The following is a 15,741-nucleotide window of genomic DNA, read 5'->3' on the forward strand; positions in this document are numbered from 1 at the left end:
TACTATCTTTATTTTGGACCAGCCGCCATTACTACCACCACAACCACCACCAACCACGTCTCAACAGCCATCACACAACAACCACCAACAGCAACGCCGCTTCACAACAACAACAACGCCAACAGCCACGACCTTTACCGTCACATCTCGCCCTCGCAACCATCGCATCACCGCCATTCCCGCGCCGCTTGTGGGCACCGATCCTGGACTCGTACAGGGCGCGCACCGAGCAGCGGGTGCAAAAACACCAGCCTTTCCGAGAAATCGGATCAAGAACGATTCACGTCCACTTCTGTTCCGTCCTATCAGCGAGCGTGGGGCGATTTGGCCCCGCCTCCAGGTGCGTCGGAGTATAATCGCTATATGCAGATTCGCGGATCAAAAATCATTCACGCCCACTTTTCCTCTGTCCAATGGGGAGCCAGCCAGAGTTGAAGGGTCAAAGGTGAAGGAGCGAAGCCCCGGGGGCTATAAAGGGCCGCGTTCGCTCGCCGAAAAGGAGTAGTTGAGTTGGAAAGAGTTGAGAGTTTCTGAGAAGAGGAAAGCAGTTGGACACAGTTGGACGGAGTTGAGAAGAGTGGAGAGTTGGAGAGTTGTGGCGGCGGTGAAGGCAGTCGAGAGGGCGCTCGTGTCAGAGTCGGGGAGCTGCGGAGAGGGGAGGCCGGTAACGCGACCGAGGTCGCGGTGGAGACGCTCGTCGCAGGACCCAAGCCAGCGAGATATCCTCATTCCCCCGAGCATCAACAACCCCCTCCTGTTTCCCCCTGCGCTGAGATAGTGTGAGAAGGGGGCCCCGTTCCCACCCCATTCCAGGCAGTGCCAGCGAGGCCCGCGGAGTCGGAGCGCCACCGCCATCTTGCGGCTCATCACCAGACGGGTAGGCTCGACGCGGTCTCGGCCCCAGGCCCGTCTGCCCCCTTGTAGTTGAGGGTGGTCCCTTTTTCTTTTGCTTTGAGTATATGTGTTGTCGGCGCCGTCTGTGAAGTAAAACTGTATAAGTGTTGCTGTGTGCTCGGTAGTCTGTAGTAGATCTGCATTGTTACATTTGCTTTTTGTGCAGAATTGTTGTGCTTCTACTTTTACATTTGCTTTTGGTGCATAATTGTATATGTGTGCTTTCCGTTTGCCGCGGAATAAATGTGCTTAATGTTGAACTGTTTTTCCCGTTTCGCTTCGTCTTTTCTCTAATTGAATCTCCATCTTACTTCACGTAAAGGGTTGGTCGTGGGCTAAAGACGCCCAATAATTAATCGAACCGTCGAGGTTGACGATAACACCGCTCGGTTATCCCGATAGTACGGAACGGGTCGCTTAAAGTGGCCCGTGTTCGAAGTCGACCTGCGGCGAGGTGCGATCGCCCGGTCTACCCTCCGTGTGGGTACTTAGGTAGGTCGAATTTGGCGAGCAACCCTATCCCACGCGGGGGGCCGATTGGCACGATCGTGGTGAGGCCGAAAGGCCCACCCGTGACTAGTTCCCGGCGTTAGTCCGAGAGGGTCACGACGGGATTGTCCGTCCGGTGGGCGACGTGCCGCGATTCGAGTTACGTGGCCGCTCGCATGCCGGCGGGCGCGAATCCGCAACACTGGTGTCAGGTCGTGAGATACAAACTCATCCCCCTCCTCGCGGCACTGGTATCGGAGAACGGGAAAAACGGGCTCTCCTGTCTCCAGCTAAATTCACGGGAATCGGTCCAGGGGTGAGAGGAGCGACCCCCGATTCCCTCCAAATTACGAGCGATTCAAATTAACCCTTTACGAGAAATAAGATGGCGTCTCAAGGCGCGCGGGAGCCGGGGGTATTAGAAATGTATATGTGTAGTAATGTAGAATCCATGGTCCAGGATGAAATCCCCGTGCAGGAAATGTTGGTTGTGCAGGAACACGAACTCGTCCAACTGAACCCAGAGCCCGAAATAGGTGCGGCGGCGGCCGCGGTGTATGACACCTCCCCTCCCCCTCTCCACCAAATCCCTTCCCCGATCCCTGCCGAAACGGCTCACCCAAGCGCACCCGACATGGCCCAGCTATGCGCCATGCTGGCGGCAATGACAGCGAGGATGGATACAAACACAAATGAAATGAAAAACGAAATAAAAGGCATGAACAAGCAAATGAAGGAAGAAATGAAAGAACTGCGGGGTGCGACGCAGAACATGGGCCGAAGCCTGCAGGCGAGCATGAAGGCAGTAACCGGGGAGCTTAAAATGGCGACTCCACGTGTGGGAGCGAACGAGCTGGGAGGGAGTGCAACCGCTGTCAGGCCCGCGGTGGAGGCAGGTAAGGAGAAAATAATTCGGGGGACGTATTGGGCGAGAAGCGTGACGGAGACGTGCACGAGGGAGATAAGAGACGAGGTGAAAGGAATTGCGAGGGAGAGAAAAGAACAATTAAGACGGAAAGCAAGGATGAGGTACGCGGAGATCGTGAAAGAGCAAGGAGTGAAAAACAGGGAAGGACGGGAGCGACTTAAGGAGAAAGCAAGGTTGACCTACATAAAGATAAGGGAAAGATGCCAGAAAGAAGTGGAGACTGTGGTGGCGTCTGCGGGCCTACGGGGAAGGGCATGGTGATGATGCATGATGGGCGTGATGATGGGAGGAGTGGTCGTGGGGGTCAGTGTATCGGCAAGGGATATGAGGTGTGCGCGCCACCTGAGGCGTCGTAGTAATGCTGGAGTCGGCCGGCTCGTGAGTGTGCCGAATACGGAATAAAGGGGAGCCGCGGGCACAGTACGCCCGCGCTCGCACTTGTGCAACACAGCCCGGCTCGACTGTTCCTCTGCATCGTGTCTGCCTGCTAAGCATCTCCCATTTCAGTACATTACAGTTGGCGAACGAGGATCTTCGGATCGGCGTGTGCAGGGTCGGCAAGTAACCCGGGCGGTTCCAAGCTACGGAGCCAAGGGTCTCACGGAGCATGGCAGAAGGTCGGGGCACGGCACACGGATGTGTACCCGTGTTCGGGGGAGATGAGTTCGAGTTGTTTTCTGAACAGTTAGGTTGCTAGTTTCGGGCGAATGATGTAGAGGATGAAGGGAAACGCAAGGCGATCTTACTCGCCTCGCTATCAACGGAGCACTACCGCCTGCTGAGTGATTTGGTGGCTCCAAATAGACCCAGTGATGATGTGCTATCCTTTCAGGACATCGTGGCGAAAATGAAGACCCACTTGGCGCCAGAGAAGTCGTTACATCTCGCGCGGTTCCAGTTCGATCATCTCGCTAAGGGTGGCGAGGAGCGCGTTGCGGACTTCGTAGCACGAGTGAAGCATTCGGCTGTGCCTTGCAAATTCACGGCAGAGGAGCGTCCGACACGGCTCAGAGATCGTTTTATTTCTGGTCTGCGAGACGCAAAGATGGTAGCAGCCATCCTGCGATTGACCGACATCACATTCGACTCGGCGGTCGTGACTGCTTCGTCTGTTGAGCAGACACTCACGGATGTCCGTGCCATTGCTGGCCAGGACGTAATGAGTAGCTCCAGCTGGAGCATGGCGGCTAATCCCGAGGTCCACGCGGTGACCGCACATGTGCCGCGGGTCACGCAGCCCGGAGTCCGAGCGATGGCTCAAGTGCCGCAGGTCGCACGCGCGCCTGGCGGTGCGGGACGAGGGGCACCGCAGCACGGTCGCACCGGGAGCGAAGGGGCACCGCAGCACGGTCGCACCTGGAGCGAAGGGGCTTTCCGCGGCTGCTGGGGGTGTGGGGGTTCGCACCTGCGACAAATGTGCCCGTATAAGAACACCGTGTGTTTGCATTGTCACAAGGTGGGACATTTGAAGCGTGTGTGTCGGATGGCGGGGGCCTCCGTTGGGGTCTTGGATGACGAGGTGCGAGAGGACCCCAGTGACCTGGAGATCGGCCTGCAACCGGGGCCTGACGATGCCGGCGAGCCGGAGCGGGAGATGCAACCACGGTTGAGTCTGTTTTCCGTTGGTTCGGAGATGACGACGCCTTTCACGGTTGAGGTCGAAGTGAATGGCCAACCGACTGTGTTTTGCGTGGATACCGGGGCGGCAGTGTCGGTCATGGATGAGCGGGCAGCTCGTGGTCTTCGCGGTATTCGCCTGGTCAAGACGGCCTTGTCGTTATACACGTACACCGGTGAGGCGATTGCACCGCTTGCGAGGGCCGACGTCTCAGTGCGCTACCGAGATCGACGCGCCCGGCTCTCGGTGTTCGTTGTACGAGGGGAGGGGCCCCCCCTTTTGGGTCGGGACTGGCTGGCGCACCTCGGACTGGATCTCCGGTTCGTACCTCCAGATGTGCCAGTGCTCTCTTCGAGGCCTTCGTCGAGTACCGAGGGTGAGGCTCTGGCGGCGGGGGCCGCGTCGATGCAGCGGGAGCGACCGTTCGTTGCTGCCTGCGGCGGTGATGTGCAGTTCGGGAGCGGCGAGAGCCGTATCAGCTCTCGCGATGAGTTCCCGCGCTTCGCTCGCGATGAGTTCCCGCGCTTCGGCAGGGTTCGTGAGGCAATGCGCGTCGGTGTTGTGCAGGCAGCTTCGACAGGTGACGGTGAGCCCGTGGCGTTAAAGGGAGTCGCGAGTCACAACATCGAGTCGACAACCAAGAAGCGGACTCGTGATGTGGGTTGTGGGTTGTTGTTCATGGCATATGTGTTTTTCCTTGCTCTAGTGATGCAGTTTAACGTTGTTGAAATAAATGCCAGCAGTTCTCGTGTAAAAGTGGATTTGACGGAGATCAGTCAATGGGAGTTGTATTATGATCAATGTGATGTGGGGGCTTGAGGAGCGGTAGTGGCGAATAAAAAGGTTGGTTTGGCCTTCCATTGTCCCGGGCCGCAGGTAGTTGCTTTGTCATGTGCTGGGATTTTATCAGAAAAGCGCGCTGTACGGAAAAATGAGTTTGCAATGCTTCGAATAATGTTCGTAGTGATTTATAACGAGCCTATGATTGCAGTGTGGTTTAAATGGAGTTGCTCCCGTCTAGCTGCCGTGTGGGTCTCGGAGGTCGACTCGGAACCAAGACTGGTGCCCTGGTCGGCGTTACCCCCACCTCTGGTTGCGAGCGCAGCTCTCTGTGTTCGTTCAAGGCCGTTGGGACGGGCGTTGGCGTCTCAACTGATTGTGGTGCGTGAGTTGTTTTGGAGCATTAAATGCATGCAGCCAGCGGCGCTGTTCAGTGCCCCCGGCCAAGGTCGATCAAGGCTGGCGCCACGGCTTCCAGACAGCGGGCTTCCGGCCTCGGAATGTTTATCTACGTCGGGTCTGCCTGGGGGGAGTGGGCCGGAGGCGTTTGATGGTGCCGGGGGAGGTTGGCTCGAAAGGTCGTCACGACCTCGGCGAGGGCCATGTCAGCATGGGCCGCCTGGGGGCGTTTTTGCTGCGTAGTGCTGCTGTGCTTCTCATTTGCTGCTTCATATCGGTAACGCGGTCAGAGTGGGGGGGGGGGGCTTTGTGCACCTCCGTCTTTGGAACCTGGCCTTTACTGCTCCACTCGCTCGCATCGACACATTATATGATGTGGTGTGCTGTTGTACTTCGCTATTTTCATTTTATTTCCATGATTATTATACGGAGTCCTTCGTGTTCTGTATGCTTCTTATAATGGTAATCATTTAATAATCATAGTTTTAGGGGGGAGGAGTGTGGTGGAGTCTGCGGGCCTACGGGGAAGGGCATGGTGATGATGCATGATGGGCGTGATGATGGGAGGAGTGGTCGTGGGGGTCAGTGTATCGGCAAGGGATATGAGGTGTGCGCGCCGCCTGAGGCGTCGTAGTAATGCTGGAGTCGGCCGGCTCGTGAGTGTGCCGAATACGGAATAAAGGGGAGCCGCGGGCACAGTACGCCCGCGCTCGCACTTGTGCAACACAGCCCGGCTCGACTGTTCCTCCGCATCGTGTCTGCCTGCTAAGCATCTCCCATTTCAGTACATTACAGAGACTAATAGACAGGAGGGGACAACAGAAACTTATAAATGTATAGAGACACGGGAGACAGAAAAAATAGAGGAGACTGCATGATAATGACAAGGCTAGAGACGTACACACACACGGAGGTAGTGGAGGATAGTGAGGGTGAGCTCGCGGAGCGTGTAGGGACCCAGTGCGAGCAGCTGGATGGCCTCCTCCAGGAACGAGGGGAGGGAGTCTGCCCCCTTGAGGCGAGTCACGACCAGGTGAGTTCGGTCGTGCTTTGCGAGTTCGAGGGGAGGAGTGCTGTGGACGGGGGCACGCCGAGCTTGGGGGGTATAGAGGCCCCGGAGACCCTTGTGGGGACACGAATCCCCAGTGTGGTTGTCCCGGTGTGTGTGGTGTCGAGGTGTGTGTTCACGAGTGTGGCGAAATGCGTGCTGCAACGCACGCATAGCGCGGGTCCAAGGGCGTGTGTGAGAGCGACCGGGTGGGTGACAAAGACCCCGTGTGTGGAAGCGACCCCGTGTGTGAGTGGTGTGGTGGTAAGTGTGCAGAAGGGCGTGCTTCCCAGCACGCCGTGTGTGGATGAGGCACCGCGGATGAGTGCCCCCGCGTGTGTGAGTGAGGCACGGTGTATGAGTGAGGCACCGCGGATGAGTGCCCCCGCGTGTGTGAGTGAGGCACGGTGTATGAGTGAGGCACCGCGGATGAGTGCCCCCGCGTGTGTGAGTGAGGCACGGTGTATGAGTGAGGAACCGCGGATGAGTGCCCCCGCGTGTGTGAGTAGTATGGTTTGTGTGAGGGAAATGGCACGAGTGAGTGAAAGGCCGCGAGTGAGTGGAGCCACGTGTGCAAGGGAAATGGCATGCGTGAGTGAGCGGCCGAGTGTGAGAGAGACAGCGTGTGCAAGGTCGCTGTGTGTAAGGGAGATGTCGGTCGGCATGTGTGAACATGCAGCCGCGTCTCCCGGTGTGAGTTTAATGGTGAGGTGTGTTAGCGTCGTAACACGCGGGAGTGCGTGTGTGGAATGGAGACGGAGACTGCGACAGAGGGAAGAAAGCCGAGTAGCGGCTGTAGTTGTTTCGGGGACCGTGCCGGGTTCACCCAGCAGCGAGCACGCGGTCCGTGCCGTGCAACGCACGAGGCCCCCACGTGCTCGCTTGCGAGAGTGAAGTCCCGGTCCGGAAACGCACGGGGTGGATTTGCCGATCCCGCGGACGGACAAAGTTTAGGCAGGATTACGGATTTGGACCGGATGGGTTCTCCACGCGGGCGTGTGTGTTAAGCTCCAACGGGCAAAGCACATGTGTTCGCGTGGGGAACCCCTCGAGACGTGGGGCTTGTGTTTTTTTTAAGCGCACGGTGACGTCATGGCTGCACGCGGGGTTGGAATCCGGCAGGAGGGGTATCCCTGCCGGATGGTACCGTCCAAGGAGGGACGAGGTACAAGTGCAGCTGCATGACGTCACGGGCAGGTGCAAAGTGCGCGAGCTGTGAGTTGCCGCGCTGGTGCTGCGCATGTGGAAAAAAAAAAAAAGAAAAAAGCAAGCCTCACTTTCGGGTGCACAGGATTCCCGGGCAAGGGGTGGATGATCCCCTTGGCCAGGGCACAGGATGGAAACTAGTTAGGGGGAAGGGTTAGCATAGCTAGACCGGCTCCATGGGGCAGGGGTAACTCCTCATGGGGCCCGTGGAATGGATTAGTTAGAGGGATTGTAGCGAGATTTAGGTTGGGAAATTGATTAATGGGACATTTGAGGACAGTGACAGACAGTGGATGTGTAGCGGGGACGTAGCTTAGCTACGTAGTGTTAAATGGAACGTGCTGTAGTTTAAGGGACGACATGGGAGCACGAGTTAGTTAGGGGAGGTAGTAAGAAGGATGGCAGAGTTCAGTGGTGTGTGTGTTGAAGAGTTGGTGAGTGAAGTGGAAGCATGTACTTGGTGAGTGGGTGAGGCCAGCGGGTCTGTGTGTATGGAGCGAATGGGGACTGCATGGTGTGATGAGTGATTTGGGGGAGGAGTGACTCCCGCCCAAGGGACCCCGGGGTCAGTGTAGAGTGAGTTAGGGGGTTAGTTAAATTGAAAAATGGAGGTCGTTTTGTTGTTGGTGTGAATGTAGGCTCGAAACCCATTTGGAGGGGTGCAGGAGCCCTGTTGACAGGCTGGGAGCGTGGCTGCGAAAGGTGAGTATCGCTGAGTGGGTACCCCGGGCACCAGGCTAGTCGGCCGTAGTAGGCCAAGGGCCCATGGGGGGACGGGATAGCGTAGTGGGCACGGGTGCGCCCACTTGGTGCGGGGGCCCGGGGCGCCGTTAGCCGCGTGGGCAGTGTTGTGGGCATGGGTGACCCTCGGAAAGGGGCCTGGGAAGCCAGCCTGCCACGTGTGCGTTTCAGGGGAGGTGCCATGGGGGGCACTCCCCGGTGTTTAGGGAGCTGGTAGGCTCCGAGGCAGTGTCGTGCCCGGGGGTGCCATAGCTGGAGATTCGGCAGAGGGTCGTGTCTGGCAAAGGGAGCCACGCGTCCCAGCCATGAGACCGTGTGAGGGCACGGAGAGAAAATTGGGGGGGGGGGCGAGGCCCGAAATTGTGAGGACACCAACACAGGCGACGGGAATCTGGGTTGTTAGAACCAATAGTTTAAGCGCGAGGCGCTTGTTGAAAGCCCCGGGGTAGTTTAACAGTTAAATGGATAGGGTAGATTAGGAAGTGTACCCCTCCGCACCATCCATCCCCTCGCTCTCGTTGTGGGCCGCTGGACCCACTTTGGTTATAGATCGCTGAACTCTGGGGAGGCCATCCTGAGGCTTCGTTGGGCCTCGACACAGGACGCTAGCTCTCCCTTGTTCCCCTCCGGGAAGCGAACGTAGGGGTTGGGAGTAGGCTAGGTGACAGGATAGGTTAGCCGAACAACGACAGTACAGGGGGTTAGGGGACGATTTATAGTGGGGAAGTAAAAAAATAAAAGAAAATAAGTTGGGGCTAAATTGGGGTTTGACAAATTAAGGGAGCGGGTATGTACAGTGACAGGCAAAGGCGATAGGTGGGAGGGAGACAGGTAGGTAGGTCCGAGCCCGCCTTCCGAGTGGCCAGCACCACCGCACTCCCTCCACCAACCTCCACTGAACGGCAAACGCTGGCCAACTTCATCGGATGGCCGTGTTTTGCTGCAAGGCCTGTGCCGGCCAACTTCATCGGCTGGCAGTGTTTTGCTTCAAGGCCTGTGCCGGCCAGATCGTCTGCCGGCTGTGTTTGCTTGCAATGGCCTTGTTCTGCAGGCTGTGGTTGCCTGCTCACCTCTGCCATGCCATGCCCACTGGCCCTGTTCACCAGCCCCCGTTCAATTTTGCCATGCCGTTCAATCACTGCGTTCAGTTAAAAAGGGAAGGCCTTGGACTGCGTGTGAGCAGCCGGCCACGTTCCCTGTCACCTGCGTTGTTTGAGCCAGAGACTGCATGCGAGCAGCCTGGCTCCCTGCTAACTGCTTTCTTTTTGCAGAGTCCATTGATCCTGGGCCATGGTTTAGTGTAAAATTTGTAAGTTAATGTTAAGATGTACTGTAAATATGAGTGCGCCCCCGGCATGTCTGTCTTAGCGCCGGCAATTTTATTTAAGTCGTCCGTGTGAGTGGGTTTGTTTAGTTAGTTACTCAGCCCTCAGGTTATTTATTTTGGGGACACGAATACCATGAATGTCGCACTCAGGGATCCGTAGGTGAAATGTACTCGGGGAGAACTACACATGATGGCACACGAAAATTTGACGACTCGGGACGAGTCTGTAAAAAGAGGAGGGGGTAGTGTTGTGGTTGACGAAATTCGCAAACCACCATTCAGGTCCCGTAGGTGAGATATCTCTGTAAGTATATGTGTAGTTAGGCCCAAACCCGTTGTTTAGAGGGAATAAATGTCATTCATTCGGGCTGCGACCCTTTTAGATAGCCGTTTTTCTTTTACTATCTTTATTTTGGACCAGCCGCCATTACTACCACCACAACCACCACCAACCACGTCTCAACAGCCATCACACAACAACCACCAACCGCAACGCCGCTTCACAACAACAACAACAACAACAACGCCAACAGCCACGACCTTTACCGTCACATCTCGCCCTCGCAACCATCGCTTCACCGCCATTCCCGCGCCGCTTGTGGGCACCGATCCTGGACTCGTACAGGGCGCGCACCGAGCAGCGGGTGCAAAAACACCAGCCTTTCCGAGAAATCGGATCAAGAACGATTCACGCCCACTTCTGTTCCGTCCTATCAGCGAGCGTGAGGCGATTTGGCCCCGCCTCCAGGTGCGTCGGAGTATAATCGCTATATGCAGATTCGCGGATCAAAAATCATTCACGCCCACTTTTCCTCTGTCCAATGGGGAGCCAGCCAGAGGTGAAGGGTCGAAGGTGAAGGAGCGAAGCCCCGGGGGCTATAAAGGGCCGCGTTCGCTCGCCGAAAAGGAGTCGTTGAGTTGGAAAGAGTTGAGAGTTTCTGAGAAGAGGAAAGCAGTTGGACGCAGTTGGACGGAGTTGAGAAGAGTGGAGAGTTGGAGAGTTGTGGCGGCGGCGAAGGCAGTCGAGAGGGTGCTCGTGTCAGAGTCGGGGAGCTGCGGAGAGGGGAGGCCGGTAACGTGACCGAGGTCGCGGTGGAGACGCTCGTCACGGGACCCAAGCCAGCGAGATATCCTCATTCCCCCGAGCATCAACAACCCCCTCCTGTTTCCCCCCCCGCGCTGAGATAGTGTGAGAAGGGGGCCCCGTTCCCACCCCATTCCAGGCAGTGCCAGCGAGGCCCGCGGAGTCGGGGCGCCACCGCCATCTTGCGGCTCATCACCAGACGGGTAGGCTCGACGTGGTCTCGGCCCCAGGCCCGTCTGCCCCCTTGTAGTTGAGGGTGGTCCCTTTTTCTTTTTCTTTGAGTATATGTGTTGTCGGCGCCGTCTGTGAAGTAAAACTGTATAAGTGTTGCCGTGTGCTCGGTAGTCGGTGGTAGATCTGCATTGTTACATTTGCTTTTTGTGCAGAATTGTTGTGCTTCTTCTACTTTTACATTTGCTTTTGGTGCATAATTGTATATGTGTGCTTTCCGTTTGCCGCGGAATAAATGTGCTTTATGTTGAACTGTTTTTCCCGTTTCACTTCGTCTTTTCTCTAATTGAATCTCCATCTTACTTCACGTAAAGGGTTGGTCGTGGGCTAAAGACGCCCAATAATTAATCGAACCGTCGAGGTTGACGATAACACCGCTCGGTTATCCCAATAGTACGGAACGGGTCGCTTAAAGTGGCCCGTGTTCGAAGTCGACCTGCGGCGAGGTGCGATCGCCCGGTCTACCCTCCGTGTGGGTACTTAGGTAGGTCGAATTTGGCGAGCAACCCTATCCCATGCGGGAGGCCGATTGGCACGATCGTGGTGAGGCCGAAAGGCCCACCCGTGACTAGTTCCCGGCGTTAGTCCGAGAGGGTCACGACGGGATTGTCCGTCTGGTGGGCGACGTGCCGCGATTCGAGTTACGTGGCCGCTCGCACGCCGGCAGGCGCGAATCCGCAACATCAGCTTTGCACATCTGGATTTGGGGATTTTCTCCCATTCTTCCTTGTAGATTTACTTAAGCTCCGTCAAGTTGGATGGGGAGCGTCGGTGAACTGCAATCTTCAAGTCTTTCCACAGATTCTCAATGGGATTCAAGTCTGGGCTTTGGCTGGGCCACTCAACGACTTTCACATTCTTGTTCTGAAGCCATTCCAGTGTTGCTTTGGCTGTAAGGTAGGGGTCATTGTCCTGTTGGAACGTAAATCTTCACCGCAGTCAAAGGTCTTTTGCACTCTGAAGCAGGTTCTCCGAAAAGATTTACCTGTATTTGGCTCCATTCATTGTTCCCTCTATCCTTAAAAAGTCTCACAGTCCATGCTGCTGAAAGGTATCCCCACAGCATGATGCTGCCACCACCATGCTTCACAGTAGGGATGGTGTTAGATGGGTGATGAGCTGTGCTCGGTTTCTGCCAGATGTAGCGCTTTGCATTCAGGCCAAAGAATTCAATTTTCGTCTCATCAGACCACAGAATCTTTTGTCTCATCCTCATGCTCTCAGAGTCTTTCACATGCCTTTTTGCAAACTCCAGGCATGTTGTCGTGTGCCTCACTCTCAGGAGTGCCTTCCGTCTGGACATTCTCCCATAAAGCCAAGATTTGTGAAGTGACTGTTGTCCTTCCGGCAGGTTCTCCCATCTCAGCCAAGGAACTCTGTACTTCTGTCAGAGTGGTCATTGGGTTCTTGGTCACCTCCCTGACCAAGGTCTTTTGGTCCAGTTGCTGTTTGTTTGGACAGCCAGCTCTAGACAGAGTCTCGGTAGTTCCCTATTCTTCCCATTTCCTCATGATGGAGCTCACAGTGCTCTTGGAAACTTTCAACACTCGAGAAATTGTTTTATACCCTTCCCCAGATCTTTGTCTCCTCACAATTCTATCTCGGAGTTCTACGGGCAGTTCCTTGGACTGAATGGTGGACTGCAACTGGAGTTTCTGCTCTGACGTGCACTGTCGACTGTGGGACCTCATATAGAAAGTTGTGTTTCTTTCTAAATCATGTCCAATCAATTAAATTGGCCACAGGTGGACTCCAATCAAGTTGTGGAGACATTTCAAGGATGATCAAAGGAAATTGGATGTACCTGGGCTCCATTTGGAGTGTCATAGCAAAGGGATTGATATTATTTATTTTGTATACATTGTGGAGGCTCGTATGAGAGCTATCACACAACGCACAGCAAAGAGGGGGGGGCATGAAACAAGAGGGGCAGGAGAGGGAAGGACAAGACAGTGGGGAACAGAGACATTTGGAGATCTGTGGAAGGGAGAGGGATGGGGGGGACACGGGGTATACAAGATGGACATTGCAGGGACTTTCAGGAAGGAAAGCAGGGAATTTGAAGGAGATAGGTTTGGGGTGGATTGATGGGGGTAGATAAGATCGAGGTTTTGGATGGGGGAAGATAAGAGGTGGTGGTGAACTGCTGTTTTGAAGGCCTGGGGGGAAGAATGTGATTGAAGAGAGTGGGGGAGTTTATTCCAAAGGCGGGAAAAAAAGAAATGAAAGTGTGATTTTGTGATTTTGGTAGTTTTACCAGAAGGGGGTTGTTGGCGAATCTTGAGCGCCCTCCGGAAATATGGTGGGGACATATCACAGACAGAGCAGGGGGGCCGAGACTGGTAGAAGACAGAAAGACAATCGACCTGCCTGTGGTGAGAGAGTGAGAGGCCAAAAGACTCAGCCTCATCGTGGGAAATACCAATGGGAGTTACTAAATGCCTTGGTTTCCACAGCGAGAAGCCGAGAAAGGTGAAAGGCAGGAGCACCGGCCCAGAAGGGAGAGCAATACTCCATCAGGCTGCGGATGAAAGGGGGGGGGGGCGGTTTCTCAACGGTCTTTTAGGATAGACATCGTGAGAGTGTGAGATTTGTCAGGATTGAAAGACATGTTCTACGTGTTTGTGATTTTATCCCAATCTGCAGTGAGCGAAGAAGCTGCGGCTTGCCAGTCTGAGGGATGGCAGATGGTACGACAGAGGGTGGAGTCATCAGCAAAGAGATGAAGAGGATGTTCCAGAGAGTCGGAGAGATCATTGATGAAAACCAGAAAAAGAACAGGGCCCAGAACGCTACCTTGAGGAACTCCAGCTGGACAGGAAAAAGGGATGAAAGAACTCCATTTCGGGCCACACGTTGACTGCGACAGGAGAGGAAGTCTGCAAGCCGTGAATGGAGATGGCCTTGGATACCATAGGAAGAGAGTTTGGTGACCAGGACAGGGTGCCAGACCATGTCAAAAGCACGCGAGGATATAGCTCTGATTTCCATGTCTGGCATTGAGTACCTCCATCCGTTGTTGAGAGAGCAGAAGCAGCATATCCAGGGAAGAGTGACCTGGACTGAAACCAAATTGATGATCGGAAATCAAGCCATTGGAGAAGATGAAGGATTTAATGTCTGAAGCGATGATGGATTCCATAACCTTGCTGATGATTGGGAGAAGGGTGATTGGTCTGTTTATGGACCTGTTTATGCACCTTTTTATGCAGGGCAGTAACGTTTGCTGATTTCCAAGCAGATGGCAGATGACCTTGAGCAAATGAGAGGGTGAATAGAACAGAGAGAGGGTGAGCAAGAGCAGAGGAGCAGGTTTTTAGGACACGTGGGCTGATGCAGTCTGGTCCGGTTTCAGAATCTGAGTCGAGGTTTGACAGCAAGCTCTCCGCCTTGTCAGAAGAAAAGGACACAGAGTCCAGAGACAGTTGGGTGCGACTGGGTAAGGTGGGTACAGAAAGCAATGGGTTTCGGACACAAGATTTAGATGCCTACACCGAGTTTAGGCATTCAGCCTTTTCATGTGCGGTATCTGTGGAGCGGAGGGTTGAATACTTATTGTTGTTGAATTTGTTCAGAAAAGGGCTTGCAGACCTATCCTTGGCCCAAACTACTGGAGCTACTTGGATGCTTTCGGCGATTATGATTGAGTGTCACTTGAGAAGAGACATGAACTTTGTTGTTCTTTCGTGAGATGGTTTCCAAATTCCAAGCTTCACCACATGCTACCTGCAGACAGATCTCATCGTGGCTATCGGCTACGATACTCAAAACAAGTAACCAAGTTAAAATGTAAAACCACAAGATTCAAGAACAGCCCAATGGCATTTCTTATCCGCACAATGAATAAATCACAGTGATTGTCAAAATTTGAACTTTGACGTTATATGAATTGCTAAATTATTGCAAAATTGTTTTTTCTTGATGTGATTTTTATTCTGCTTTGGTGTTCTTTTTATTGCCATTTTATTGTTTTATTATATTTTAATTGTTGAAATTATCAATTGTAAAATGTAACTCAATTCAGCCTTTGGCCATGACGGAAGTTGAATTGAAGTCGTCGTCGTCGTTGTCATTGTCAGCCTGGTGTTAGCTTAATGGTTCGGGTGATGGGCTTGGGATCCTAAAGTCCTGAGTTCAAATCTGCTCAGCTGTTGAGTTAATACCAGGTGGGGTTGACTCTGCCTGTCATCCTTCCGAGGTCGGCAAAATGAGTGCCAGTGTGCTGGTATCCTGTGTCAGAGTGGCGACCCGTCCAGGATTGTGCCCAATAGCCAAGGAGAGTGTTTCGGCAGCACCAACACCCTGCACAGAGTGTGGTCTCAATGGATGGATGTTTGTATTATTATAATTGATGGAAGAAATTTCAGACTTTTGATCTTTAATTAATTTGTAAAAATTTCCAAAAACATGATTTCACTTCGTTATTATGGGCTATTTTATAAATCGGTGACAAAAAAGTTAAACTGAATGTATTTTGAAAACTGGCTGTAACACAACAAGATGTGACAAAAGTCGAGGGGTGTGAATACATTCCGAATGGACTGTAAACTTTATTAAAGCAGCTGCGCAAAGCGCCTTGGAAAGTGCACAACACCACGACGTCCCAACATGGTTTCACAGTGAAATAACAACTCATTCAGGCAGGTTCCTCACCCTCAGCTGCTTCAGTAAAATTGGTAGTGGCCTTGTATGTCACCACAAGTAAAAGCTAATTAGATTCAACTCCTATTATTCAGCTCATACTGTCACAATGCAAGTGCGGCAGTTGAAGCACAATATATTTCGCCAGAAGGATTTTGTGCCTGGTCTCAAATGGATTTTTCATTGATGCCAAGACAAGCCATCTCAAACAATACCCGTGGAGTCCTTTCACCATCTCTGAACTGTAAACAGGTATTGGCAGATTAAATTCTGCAGGGCAAAATGAATGCACCTGTTATCCATATTCCAATGGCAAGATTGATCAAGAGATCAGTAACATTGATATAATCAAAAG

At 53.7% G+C, this 15,741-nt stretch overlaps 1 protein-coding gene across 4 annotated transcripts in view; it reads right to left on the reverse strand.

The window, feature by feature from the left end:
- LOC147022495 (uncharacterized) overlaps positions 1 to 15,741 on the reverse strand; it is a 40,684-nt gene that overhangs the window by 19,875 nt on the left and 5,068 nt on the right. Inside the window, exon 3 of one of the 4 annotated variants that reach the window (XR_015061273.1) lies at positions 14,918 to 15,656. The exons of the other annotated variants lie outside the window; for them this stretch is intronic. The gene's annotated coding sequence lies outside the window, so the exon portion shown is untranslated. Of the gene's footprint in view, positions 1 to 14,917; positions 15,657 to 15,741 lie in introns of those variants that run through there. 4 annotated transcript variants of the gene reach the window in all.

Source organism: Eptatretus burgeri, chromosome 8 (genome assembly GCF_056783735.1).
Source record: "Eptatretus burgeri isolate ZD-2024b chromosome 8, Ebu_testis_v1, whole genome shotgun sequence".
NCBI lineage: Eukaryota > Metazoa > Chordata > Myxini > Myxiniformes > Myxinidae > Eptatretus > Eptatretus burgeri.